The sequence below is a fragment of the Syngnathus scovelli genome, chromosome 19, assembly GCF_024217435.2.
Source record: "Syngnathus scovelli strain Florida chromosome 19, RoL_Ssco_1.2, whole genome shotgun sequence".
NCBI lineage: Eukaryota > Metazoa > Chordata > Actinopteri > Syngnathiformes > Syngnathidae > Syngnathus > Syngnathus scovelli.
In genome coordinates this window covers 11,495,639-11,508,885 of record NC_090865.1, presented here as the reverse complement: position 1 = coordinate 11,508,885, position 13,247 = coordinate 11,495,639, and the positions used below count along the sequence as shown (strand labels likewise).

At 52.1% G+C, this 13,247-nt stretch overlaps 1 pseudogene; it reads right to left on the bottom strand.

Annotated features, from left to right (window-relative positions):
• Nucleotides 1-3,746: 3,746 nt before the first annotated feature.
• Nucleotides 3,747-7,840, bottom strand: LOC125987515 (DNA (cytosine-5)-methyltransferase 3B pseudogene; annotated as a pseudogene).
• Nucleotides 7,841-13,247: the final 5,407 nt, after the last annotated feature.

Below are 13,247 nucleotides of genomic sequence, written 5' to 3'. Positions count from 1 at the left end.
CTGACATGTTTCGGCGGGTTCTTCCGCCTTCATCAGAGTGCCACGCGTGGTTGTGACGCGTCTTTATCAGCTGATGGATGAAGGCGTGGCTCACCTGTCAGATTTGACAGGTGAGTCACGCCCTCTGCTGTCCGTTCACCTCTCCAGGATGCTGTTCCAGGTTGTAGAGAGCATGTGGGCTCCCTCATCCCTGTTGATGGTCCTCGGGCCCTGCTTGCGGATCTCAATGGCCTCCCTGATCCAACGCTGATGTTTGTTTTCTTCAGTGCGGATGACTCTGCCCTTTTCCCAGTCCATGATGTGGTTTTCTCTTTTACAGTGGTCGGTAATGGCTGACTCACAGTGTTCCTGTTCTGCTTGTAGTTTTATTGCTCTTCTTTGTCTTGTTGCTGTCTCCTTCTCACACTCCTTCTTGTGTTCTGTTTTTCTTGTGATGAAGTTCCTCCCTGTCTCTCCGATGTACGATTTATTGCATGATTTGCATGGAATCTCTTATATAGAATTGCATTTATTTTTCGGATTGACTCTGTCTTTTGAAAAAGTTACTTACCGTATTTGCCGGTGTACAGGTCGACTCGGTGTATAAGTCGACCCCCTAAAATTCGACGGAAATTTACGATTTTATGATATATCCTTTGTATAAGTCGAGCTCAATTGTTGCATTATATTAAACTTCAAAAATCAATATGCGAAATTTATTGACGAAATGTGTTCAAATTCCGGGAGGCCGTGCGCACGCGGCTGTTTATAAGCACCGCGCAGGAGATCGCGGCCGGCGAGCTCGCGCACGCCGCCCGGCACCAACGGGAGGTCGGAAATAGCTCCAAGCCGAGCGGATCGGCACTTTATAAGCACCGCGGAGGAGATCGCGGCCGGCGAGCTCGCGCACGCCGCCCGGCACCAACGGGAGGTCGGAAATAGCTCCAAGCCGAGCGGATCGGCACTTTATAAGCACCGCGGAGGAGATCGCGGCCGGCGAGCTCGCGCACGCCGCCCGGCACCAACGGGAGGTCGGAAATAGCTCCAAGCCGAGCGGATCGGCACTTTATAAGCACCGCGCAGGAGATCGCGGCCGGCGAGCTCGCGCACGCCGCCCGGCACCAACGGGAGGTCGGAAATAGCTCCAAGCCGAGCGGATCGGCACTTTATAAGCACCGCGCAGGAGATCGCGGCCGGCGAGCTCGCGCACGCCGCCCGGCACCAACGGGAGGTCGGAAATAGCTCCAAGCCGAGCGGATCGGCACTTTATAAGCACCGCGCAGGAGATCGCGGCCGGCGAGCTCGCGCACGCCGCCCGGCACCAACGGGAGGTCGGAAATAGCTCCAAGCCGAGCGGATCGGCACTTTATAAGCACCGCGCAGGAGATCGCGGCCGGCGAGCTCGCGCACGCCGCCCGGCACCAACGGGAGGTCGGAAATAGCTCCAAGCCGAGCGGATCGGCACTTTATAAGCACCGCGCAGGAGATCGCGGCCGGCGAGCTCGCGCACGCCGCCCGGCACCAACGGGAGGTCGGAAATAGCTCCAAGCCGAGCGGATCGGCACTTTATAAGCACCGCGCAGGAGATCGCGGCGCCTCATTGGACTTCCAGCGGGCCGCGCACTCGCGCACACCGCACGGTTCAAATTTTCTAAGTGCAACGCACAATGAGATGCATGAGAAACGGCCTTGGTTACCATCACATTTGAAGCGATGAATACGAAGTTAAATTTTATGACTCGGTGTATAAGTCGAGGTCGATTTTTTTCCGGTCGATTTTGGATCGAAAAAGGTCGACCAATACACCGGCAAATACGGTATGTTATAGTTATTTGATATATTCTATTTCGTGTAGCAACTTGTATATGTTTTTATCGTTACAGTTCAGTAGTTGTTGGCTCGTTGAACTCTTGTTTTGTTAAATAAAGAGTCGTTTACCAAACCCACGTCTTTCCTGGTACTTTAACGCTACAATATAGTTACATACTAGATCTTTGCGGTGCGTGCGCGGCGTTGTTGACATACAGGATGAGGAATTTGATCGATGGATTTAATGATTTGGAGTGACACAGATGGTTTGATAATATTGTTGTAATATGATAGTTATTTGAAATACACTTTATATATCGTTATATGGGTCTGTGGAGTAATTAGAAATGCAACTTACAACGAGTCCGATGTCAGCGGTGCGGCGCGTATGCATACGCGCCACATACGCGTGGCATTGTTTACATAAAGGATGATCGATGGATTTAGTTAATTGGAGTTCTTCTTATCGTGGCTACAAGGCAGTTAATTACAAGGCTTGGGTAGATGTGGTTCAGCCACAGCTGAACACATTTCTGTCCCTTCTCAATAAACTCTGCTAAGTCCGGTGCTGTGCAGGGCGGCTAAGATTGTTCGTTTTGCAGAGGAGAACCCTTTGATGTTCACAGATAGAATTGTTAATGCTGGTCGTGAGGAGGTTCCTCGTTTCCAAGATCGACCTTTGTGTCTATCTCCAGGCATGATGTTGTTTTCTGTTCTGTAGCTTTGTGGCTTGTAGCTTGCAGCTTTCGGCATAGCTTGTAGCGTAGCTTGCAGCGTAGCTTTGTAGCGTAGCTTATAGCTGTGTTGTAGCTTGTAACTTTGCTTAGCTTCATGAATTGGAGTGACACCGATGGTTTGATAAACGTGTTATTGATAAACGTGTTGTTTATGAAATAGTTATTTGAATAACACTGAATGTTACGTCAGGCCCGTTCTCAGCTCCTCGTTTGTGTATATGTCACGTTAGCATACCGTATCCTGGTTTCATTACTATCACCAATAAAGACTTATGAAGTGGGAGCCAAGGAAATTGTTGTCAATTGTTGTCAATGTCTGCATCGGGTTCAAACCATTTGTTGAAGAGAGTTTCAAGGGCTCTTAGTGACCCATGTTATGGTAGTCCTCTTTATATTGATGCTATTGGAATACGGAGGGGTGTCTCTAATGAATACAACTGTTAGATTTAGTCCCAGTTTTTTATCTTTAATGCTTGCTATGCTAACAGTTATTACCAAGAGGCAGCCTTCACAGTTTAAATATTTCATGTATGCCAGAAAGATCAATACACAGCTATGAATCCTTCTCTGCGAGATTTCGGAAGAAGGTCTGCTGTCCTGTTTGTGACATCATACAGTAGAGTGTGGCACCATTTAAATTGGGAGTTTAAAAAGGCAAATAAACCAAAACATGTTTGTCCTATTTTTCCGCTAGTAAACAACCAATGTGAAACAGAAAGCGTGACTTACGTTGCACACATTGCGGGCACACCGGACAGATGGTCGACAGCTCACTGTCACGCCTTCCGTTTCTGATTGGAAAGTACTACAGGCAGACCATGACGGCAGCTTTGCAATTGAATAAAAAACTGATATTTTTTTTACTACACACTTCCCTTTAACCAACGTAACCATATGTTATGACATTAAAACATTTATTTTCAAAAAGTACATCAATTTATCTTTTTTCTTTATTAGGGTTGCAAGTGGCAGAGAACACCCTGGACCAGTGGGCAGCCAATTGCAAAGCACGTTGAAAACACATTCTCACCCAAGGCCAATTTACACACATGTTTTTTTACTTGTGGGAGGACACCAATATACAGTGGCAAACATTTGGTGTTCCGGGAAGAGCTCTCATGCTCATGCATAAAGGAATTGTAGTTTCTGGACTATAAACTGCTACTTTTTGCACAAGCTTTGAACCCTGCATTTTATAGTCCAGTTTATATCGATGGATTTTTCATGACTTTGATCATTCTGTATGATTTGTGCATATATATGGAAATAAGACATTAAAACACCTCCAGCTTATTATCCAGACTTTCCCCTAATTTTATCTGGCGTGGGTTTTATTCAGGTGCGGTTTTTAGTCCAGAAACGGTATTCATGCATCTACGGCCTTACAGACTTCGCTGGTGCGATTCACATTCGAAATAATCCTTGAGTGGCGCTATCAGGTTGCAAATGACGGCGACACTCTAGGAACGCCCCGGGACCCTCTGGCGCTGCAGGCGGCCCATGTTCTTCACATCCGTGTAGTGTTTGGGGAAACCAAAAATCTGCTCCATTTGGGTACACCACATGATGACGCCTTTCATGATGACAGGAAGTCCCAATTTCCCTTGAACCATGGAGTTTTTCTTGTGATGGTTCACACCTTGTCCAGCTTTGCTGCACGGCCAACTTCTAAACAATCCTGAAGATTCACTTTTTAATCCAGGGATGGGGCCGCCGGCCAATTCATACCTAGGAGGTTTCCCCAGAAGTAGCAAGCTCAATGTGCAGGGCTGACAGTCACGGCATCGATGATAATTGGAATGCACCCCAGGAATCTGCAGATGTCCGTCTTGTCTCTGCTGGACACGAACACCACATTTTCAAAGAGCCAGAAAAAAGGCCGGTCGTCACCCTCCTTCGGCTTTAGCAACGTCAAAATGCGGTAGAATTCGAAGAAGAGTCTTCCGGTGCCCTCAAACAATCCTTTCCGTAGGATATTTGCCCATGGAAAGGTCGTTGCTAGGACTTCCTCCAATCAGCAGGTCAAAAGGGCCCCATTCAGCAAGGTGTTTCCTTGTGATGGTGCGGACGTCGTTGACATATTCAATCTTGCCAGCGTGCTTGATCATACCCACCGCGATGGAATCCTCACAAATCTCTGATGCAATGTAGCGTCCCACCTTGAAGCCAAGGTCTTTGAGCACCAGGTATCCTGTTGCGATGCCGTCAAAGAGCGACAGAACCTTCAAGGGCTTGCGGCAATGGCCGGGTAAACTCTGTGAGGCTCAAACTCCATGGCATTGTTGTTGGCAAAGAAGTCTTGGACCTTAACACTCCTGTCTGGCCTGAGTTTGAGCTTTCCCTCGCACTGCGTTGGGCGGCAAATGTAGCAGCTCCATGGATCAATATCTTTCAGGTCACGAAAGGTTCCCACCAGGATCTCCACACACTTCTTACAGAAACATTTGCAACAGCTGGCGTTACCACAAAGAAGGACTTCTGTTCCGCCACAGCAAACGGTGCAGTACGACTGATAGCCATCTTCATCGTAGCGATACAGTATTTCTGTAAAGTTTTCTTCGCATTTGAAACAAAGACCGCCTTCAAGCAATGGGTGTTGCACGACCACGTCAGGCGACCCGCAAGCCAAACAACAATCTTCGATTTTTGTGCCTTTGTCTCTAAGCCTCTCAATTAAAGTGTCTCTTGTGAAGCTGTAGTTGCAGGTGCTTGCCCGACTCTTAAAAGCATGTTTCCTTTTCACAGACGGCTGGTAGTCAGACTCAGTCGAATCCGAATTGGACAATTGGCCAGCTTCGTGAATGGCAAGTGGCACAAATCCCTGCGGCCCTGATAGTAGAAATCCTTTCACTGCCCAGTCCAGCATCAGATTCATTTCTTTTTCTTCATCTCCTTCTTCAAAGGACTTCTCAGAGCGTTCACTTGCCAGCTCTATGACTTGGAAGATGGCGGCCTTGTAAGTGGGCAGGCTGGCAAATGAATTTTTGCAGAAACATTGGAGGAAATTCCGAAAAGGCATCAAAGCTTCCGTTGGGATCTTTGAGAGGGTTCCATCACCTAACCATTCAACCCTCCGTACACCTGGAGGTGAAATTTTAGTTTTCCAAGGAATCACCAAGCCGGGCCACCAAGAGAAGCCCTCTATCTTCCCCCATATGAGCTCTCCGGTCAAAAACCTATTCCCATCCTGGTAATTGGCTTTCCGTCGTCCTTAGTGTGTTGTATATCTGGGTCGTGCCTTTTCCACCCTTTTGCCAGAGTCGCCATTCTCGACAAGTAGGCTGTCATTTATGGTCAGCTCTTTTAACTTTGTAAGGGCTACGTGACATGGCTTTATATATTTCGTTTAGCATTCCTTCAGTTCCATAACTGTGTTAGCTTGCGGTATTGTTTGCCTATTGGGGCTGTCTGAAATGCCCGCCATTGCTCTCCGTTGAGCATTCACTGTCAGAGAGTCATGATCCGCAATTCCCAGGACCTTGCCGTTGGCTAGCGGCTCAGGTTCACAGCCTTTGGCGGAAGATGACAGTTTCCTTCTGCTTTTGGTAGCGGGTTCAGGTAGCAGATACAGGCTGATATCGCAGTTGTTTCTGGCGGTCACGGCATCGTATTCTTCGTCCGTCACATTGGCTGTGTAGAAGGCTTTAAACCAGGGGTGTCAAACTCATTTTCACCGAGGGCCACATCAGCATAATGGCTGTCCTCAAAGGGCCAGATGTAACTTATAAATGTAACTAAATGTAATTGAATGTAATGAAAAATAAATGTAACTAGTCCTTAATGTTAAATAACTCATTATTTATTATAACTTATTCAAGTGACAATTACAGTTGCATAGAAAACATGTTTGCTTGTTGCTCTTACATAAATCCTTTTAAATGTTGTCAGCTTATGAAAACCCACATAAATCCATTAATGAAGGATCAAACTGTCCAAGTGAATGAAGAAAAATAACATAAAACTGTATGACACGTAGCATTTTACAATAAAGGCTGCACACAGCCTAGCATCCAACTGATGGTTTGATGACAACAATTTGTCTGCATACACACATAAGACCTGCTAACATTAAATAATTACAACAGCAGCTACACATAAATAATATGTAATCAACTAAAAATGCCAAAAGAAAGGTTGACTCAGTTCACAACTATATTGGTCAAGTTTTTCGGTTAGTCTTTGATGAGGAGATGCTGCCTGTCCTTGAACACACACATCTCTCTACTATCGATTGATCATGTTCTGAAAATGATAAACACAAAAAGAAATGCAAGCACAATCGTTAAATTGCACAATGTTTAACTGTTCTTTTTCTTGGTTGAATTACATTTTATTATATTTTAATTACGTTTTTAAAAAAATGCTTACCTGTGTGTTTTCTGACCAGACGTCTGACACCGTTTTCCCGTTGCCAGTGTGTCAATGTCTGGTTTGAGATCCTGTGCTGAGGCAATGCGTAGCACAGCATGGAGGTTGTCATCCGTGAGGCATGATCTGTGCTTGTTTTTGCTCAGATTCATTATGGAAAAAAACTGTTCGCACAGATAGGTGCTCCCAAACATGGACAGAACACAGGCAGCATGAAGTCGAAGCTGTGGCATCAAACCAGGGGGCAGCAGATGGTAAAAGTCCTTGATTGCAGCATCCTGGAATTTTGCTCTCAGGCCACTGTTGCTTTGAAGCTCAATTAGCACCATCTGAAGGTGCTGGGGTGCAGTGCAGACATCGGTGGTGAACGGATTGGCAAAGATGTCAAAGCCAGACTGTTGTGCTCTGAAGTCAGAGAAGCGCCGATCAAACTCAGTCTTTAACCAGCTCAGTTTGGTAGCCAACTGAGCACTTGAAAAAGTCTTGGGAAATGAGGCTGACATACTCTGACAAACAGGAACGTGGACAAGATTGTCCTGTTTCACTTGCCACATCCATAAGTCCAATTTACGCTGGAAAGCCGTGACCTTGTCGGACATCTGCGTAATGACTTGTTTGTGTCCCTGCAGCTTCTGATTCAGCTGGGCGAGATGGTCGGTTATGTCACACAACACAGCAAAGTCACACATCCACTTTGGATCTGATAGTTCAGACATGAGTTTTCCTTTACTCCTCATAAAAAGAGCAATGTCTTCCCTGAGCTCAAAAAATCGCTTGATGACTTTGCTCCTGCTCAGCCACCGCACTTCTGTATGGTACAGCACATCCCTGTGTTCTGAGCCCATCTCCAGCAAAAACTGCTGGAACTGACGGTGATTCAGGCCACGCGCCCGAATGAAGTTCACTGTTTTCATGACTGTGGTCACAATGTCCTCCATCCCCAGCATCTTCCCACACAAAGCTTCTTGATGGATAATGCAATGATACGTTATCAGAGGCGTGTGATAGTTAATTGTTTTGCATTTTCCCCTTCATTACTCCAACCAAGCCTACTTTTCCTCCACACATTACCGGTGCACCGTCTGTAGTTAATCCTACCAAGTTTTCCCAGTGCAATGCATTTTTACTTACGGACTTCTCCACCGCATCAAAAATGTCCTGTCCCGTCGTGGTCCCATGCATTGCAGCCACATCCAACAGCTCCTCAGTGATAGGGAGGTCCGACTTTATGCCTCTAATAAAAATTGATAACTGCTCTGTGTCCGTGTTATCTGTACTTTCATCAACAGCTAATGAAAAAGCTTTGCAGCTGCGTGTCTCCTTGGCCATGTCACATGCTGGTGCTACCTGCGACAGGACCACGCCCCCCTGTCAGTGGAATCGCCGTCACCTGCCACGGGTTCATGGACAGCGCTATATCAGCGCCGCCAGCGCAGACCCGAGTGTCAGTCTGTCCCGTGATGCTTTGCTCATCTGTCCCTGAGAATCTGACTTACAAATTCGAATCCACAGAACTGCTTGTCCACCCCAGCCAGATCGCCGCTCCAGCGCCAGCCACCCCAGCGCCAGCCACCCCCATCATCCCTTCCACAATAAAGTCTGTCGCTACGCACTTGGCTGTACTGTCCGATCCCTTACAGTACAGACTGACCACGCTATGCAGCTAGCGAACGACGAGACGGCATTGAGCCGACTGGAGCGAGCCGAGACCGCCATCAGCAGCCTGTCCGCCGACATCCGGAATCTGATCGAGGTTGGTCAACAACAACAGCTACAGCAGCAGGAAATGGCCCAAGCCCTCCAGAGACTGTCGGTGGCTGCGTCCCCGGCTGTCACGGCACTCCCGCAGCGCCCATCTGCCGAGGCCAGGAGGCTCGTGGACGTCCCGGAGCCCCGCCTTGGCAACATCGAGAAGTTTAACGGAGACCCCAAGCACGTGCGGGCATTCGTGACTAATTGCCGTATAATGTTCAGCCTCCAGCCCGTCACGTTTGCGTCGGAATCTGCCAAGGTCGGGTTCGTCCTAACCCACCTCACGGGCGAGGCGCGGCTGTGGGGTCTGGCCGAATACGAGAGGATGGCCCCAGCTTGCGATTCATTCGACGCCTTCGCGGAGGAATTGCTCTGCCTGTTCGACCTGGGCTCCGCCGCCGAAGACGCCGCCGAGGAACTGGCGACGCTGCGTCAAGGTAGCCGATCGGTCGCGGAGTACGCACTTAAGTTCCAGACGTTGGCCGGCAGCAGCGGATGGTACACGCCGGCGCTCGTTAGCACATTCCTCAACGGCCTCGCTGAGTACATGAAAGACGAGCTGGTTTCTTATGATCGCCCGCGAACCCTGAAGGGCGCGATGGACTTGGCGGCCCGAGTAGACCGGCGGATCCGGACGCGGCGGCGCAATCGGGTGAGGAGGTCCCCGCGGAACCCGCGTGGTCACCTTCCTCCGTCTGCTGGGGACCTGCCAACCACACCACCCGCCGAGCCCATGGATCTGGGAGGGTCTCTGGTCCCCTCGGAGGAGCACCGTCGACGCCTCTCACTGGGCTTGTGTTTTTACTGTGGGGAGGGGGGTCATCGGGTGGCGGGGTGCCCATTAAAAGGCCGGAGCTCACGCGGCGTCGGGGGATCCACGTGAGCTCGACCAGCACCGGCTCTCCCAGTCCCAGCACGCTCACGCTACAGGCCAACTTCTAAACAACTTGCGGCGGGCGACCAGAACGTGGCGGCCTTGGTGGATTCCGGCGCGGAGGGGAACATCATGGACATTAGCCTGGCACGCCAGTGGGGTGTCGGCTTCCTCCCTCTGAGCCCGTCCATTCCCGCACGTGCCATTGATGGCCGTCTGATCGGCGAGGTGGCTTTCGTGACGGAACCAGTTAAGTTACTGCTCTCCGTCAATCACCACGAGACCATCAAGTTTTTTCTTCTTTCCCTCCCAGGACAGCAGCTCATACTGGGGCACCCTTGGTTGCGGCAGCACAACCCGGTGCTGGACTGGGAGGTGGGGGTTGTTCGGCAGTGGAGCGAACGCTGCCATCGGGTGTGCCTGAAGGCGGCCACCAGCCCACTCGGCAGAGCCCCGCCCAGGTACAGTCCCGACATCTCCAATGTCCCAGCGTTTTATCACGAACTCAAGGAGGCTTTTAGTAAAGCCAGGGCCACTTCCCTTCCTCCACACCGGTCCTACGATTTTGCTATCGATCTGTTGCCCGGCACCTTCCCTCCCAAGGGACGCGTCTACTCCCTGTCCGCTCCTGAGCGCCGGGCTATGGAAGAATACATCCGGGAGTCCCTGGCAGCCGGTATCATACGGCCGTCCTCTTCACCTGCGGGAGCGGGGTTTTTCTTTGTGAAGAAGAAGGAGGGCACGCTACGCCCGTGTATCGACTACCGGGGAATAAACCAGATCACTGTAAAAAACCGATACCCTCTGCCTCTTCTGTCTTCCGCCTTCGAGAGCCTTCAGGGTGCCACCATTTTCACAAAGCTGGATCTTCGCAACGCCTACCACCTGATCCGCATCCGGGAGGGAGACGAGTGGAAGACGGCTTTCAACACCCCGAGCGGACACTACGAGTACTTGGTGGTTCCGTTTGGGCTCACCAACGCCCCAGCGGTTTTCCAGTCCCTGATAAACGACGTGTTACGAGACATGCTGGACAAATTCGTGTTCGTTTATTTGGACGACATCCTCATCTTCTCCCGCTCGCTCCCTGAGCACATCAAGCATGTTCGGGCGGTGCTGCGCCGTCTCCTTGAGAATTCGTTCTACGTGAAGGCAGAGAAGTGCGAGTTCCATGCCTCCTCTGTCAAATTCCTCGGCTACGTGGTGCGTGAGGGATCCATCGAAATGGACCCTGGGAAGGTGCAAGCGGTCACGTCATGGCCTGTTCCCGAAACACGCAAGCGGCTGCAACAGTTCTTAGGATTCGCGAACTTTTATCGCCGTTTTATCCGTGGATACAGCACGGTGGCCGCGCCCCCACCGCCCTTACCAGCCCCGCCTCCCCGTACAAATGGACGGAACGGGCAGAACAGGCATTTCAGGAGCTTAAGAGGAGGTTCACATCCGCTCCCATCCTCAGGGTTCCCGATCCCGACAGACAGTTCGTGGTCAAGGTGGACGCCTCGAAGTGGGTGTCGGGGCGGTGTTGTCGCAACGTAGCCGCCAAGACGATCGTCTCCACCCGTGCGCCTTCTTTTCTCACCGTCTGTCAGCCTCGGAACGAAACTATGACATCGGTAATCGGGAGCTCCTCGCCGTCAAGTTGGCCTTGGAGGAGTGGCGGCATTGGCTGGAGGGCACCACCACTCCATTCATCGTCTGGACCGACCACCGCAACTTGGAGTAGAGACTGGACGCGAGACAAGCACGGTGGGCTCTGTTCTTTGACCGCTTTGAGTTCTCTCTTTCCTATAGACCGGGTTCCCGTAACACGAAGGCGGACGCCCTGTCGCGTTTGTTTCCTGGCGGGGAGGAGGGACAGGGTCCGCCTCCCACTATCCTCCCGAGCTCGGTTCGGGTGGCGGCTCTTACATGGGAGATCGAACACCAAGTGGAAGCCGCATCACGAGATCAACCCGGCCCCAGCAACTGCCCGGAGGGTCGCTTGTTCGTCCCTGAAGGCCTGCAGTCGTCCGTGCTGGAATGGACGCACGACTCACGCCTGGCCTGTCATCCCGGCGCTGCACGCACGAGGTACGTGGTGGCACAGCGTTTCTGTTGGCCCACCTGGCAAGTGGACACCAGCGATTACGTCAGAGCCTGCTCAATTTGTAACCGCTACAAGACGTCTACTCGTCCTCCGGCCGGGCTGCTTCAACCCTTGCCGGTTCCCCACCGTCCCTGGTCTCACCTGTCAATCGACTTTGTCACGGGCCTCCCCCCCTCAGAGGGAAACACGGTGGTCCTCACGGTGGTGGACCGTTTCAGCAAGATGACGCATTTCATCCCTCTGCCTAAGCTCCCATCTGCGAAGCAGACTGCGTCCATCATGGTGCGGGAGGTGTTTCGTCACCACGGTCTCCCACAAGACATCGTGTCAGACCGAGGTCCTCAATTCGCTTCCACCTTCTGGACGGAGTTCTGCCGACTCCTCGGCGCCACGGCCAGCCTCTCCTCGGGGTTTCACCCTCAGTCCAATGGTCAAGCGGAGTGCCTGAACCAGGAACTGGGCAGGTCTCGCCGATGCATGGCCGCCGGGGACCAGCGCGGGTGGGTCCAACAGCTTCTCTGGGTGGAGTATGCTCACAATTTCCTCCCCAGCTCGGCCACGGGACGTTCGCCTTTCCACTGCGTCTTCGGGTACCAGCCACCCTTGTTCGCCCACCAGGAGCGTGGTGCGGCGTGCCCGTCGGCCCAGGATTGTGTCCGCCGTTGTCATTGTGCTTGGGCGAGGGGCCGGGTCACTCTTCTCCGCTCTGTTTCAGTCTACGCCCCCCCAGGCGAATAAGCACCGGACGCCGGCTCCGGAGTACAGAGTGGGGCAGCGTGTGTGGCTCTCGACGTGGGATTTGCCACTGCGAGCGGGATCCCGCAAACTGGCGCCCCGCTTTGTTGGACCGTTCCCTATTCAGAAGGTGATTGGCCCGACCGCAGTCCGTCTTCTCCTTCCAGATTCCATGAAGGTTCACCCCACGTTCCACGTGTCCCGTGTGCGGCCCATCCATGAGAGCGCGTTGGCGCCGGCGCCCGTTCCGCCGCCGCCGCCCCAGCTCGTCGATGGGGGTCCGGCTTACGCTGTCCGCTCCCTACTCCGATCGCGGCGGCACGGTCATGGCCTCCAATACCTCGTGGATTGGGAGGGTTATGACGACGTGCACCGCTCCTGGGTTCCGAGCCGCTGGATACTCGACCGTTCTCTCATTACGGAGTTCCATCGCTGTCATCCGGACCAACCGGGTCCTCGGCGCGGGCGCCCGAGGAGGGACGAGGGGACCAGGGGTGAGGGTCCGGGGAGGTCTTGTCCGCCGGTACTGGGGTCTTCTGCTCCCGCGTCCGTCGATCCTGCGTCTGGCGAGGTGTCGGACGTTTCAGCGGTGTGCTGACCCCCCCACCTGGTCGCCCGGGGTATTGCCTTCCTTTTTTTGTTGTTTTTGGTTCCTAGGGACGTCGGGAGCCGTCCCTTGTGGGGGGGTTCTGTCACGTGCTGGTGCCACCTGCGACAGGACCACGCCCCCCTGTCAGTGGAATCGCCGTCACCTGCCACGGGTTCATGGACAGCGCTATATCAGCGCCGCCAGCGCAGACCCGAGTGTCAGTCTGTCCCGTGATGCTTCGCTCATCTGTCCCTGAGAATCTGACTTACAAATTCGAATCCACAGAACTGCTTGTCCACCCCAGCCAGATCGCCG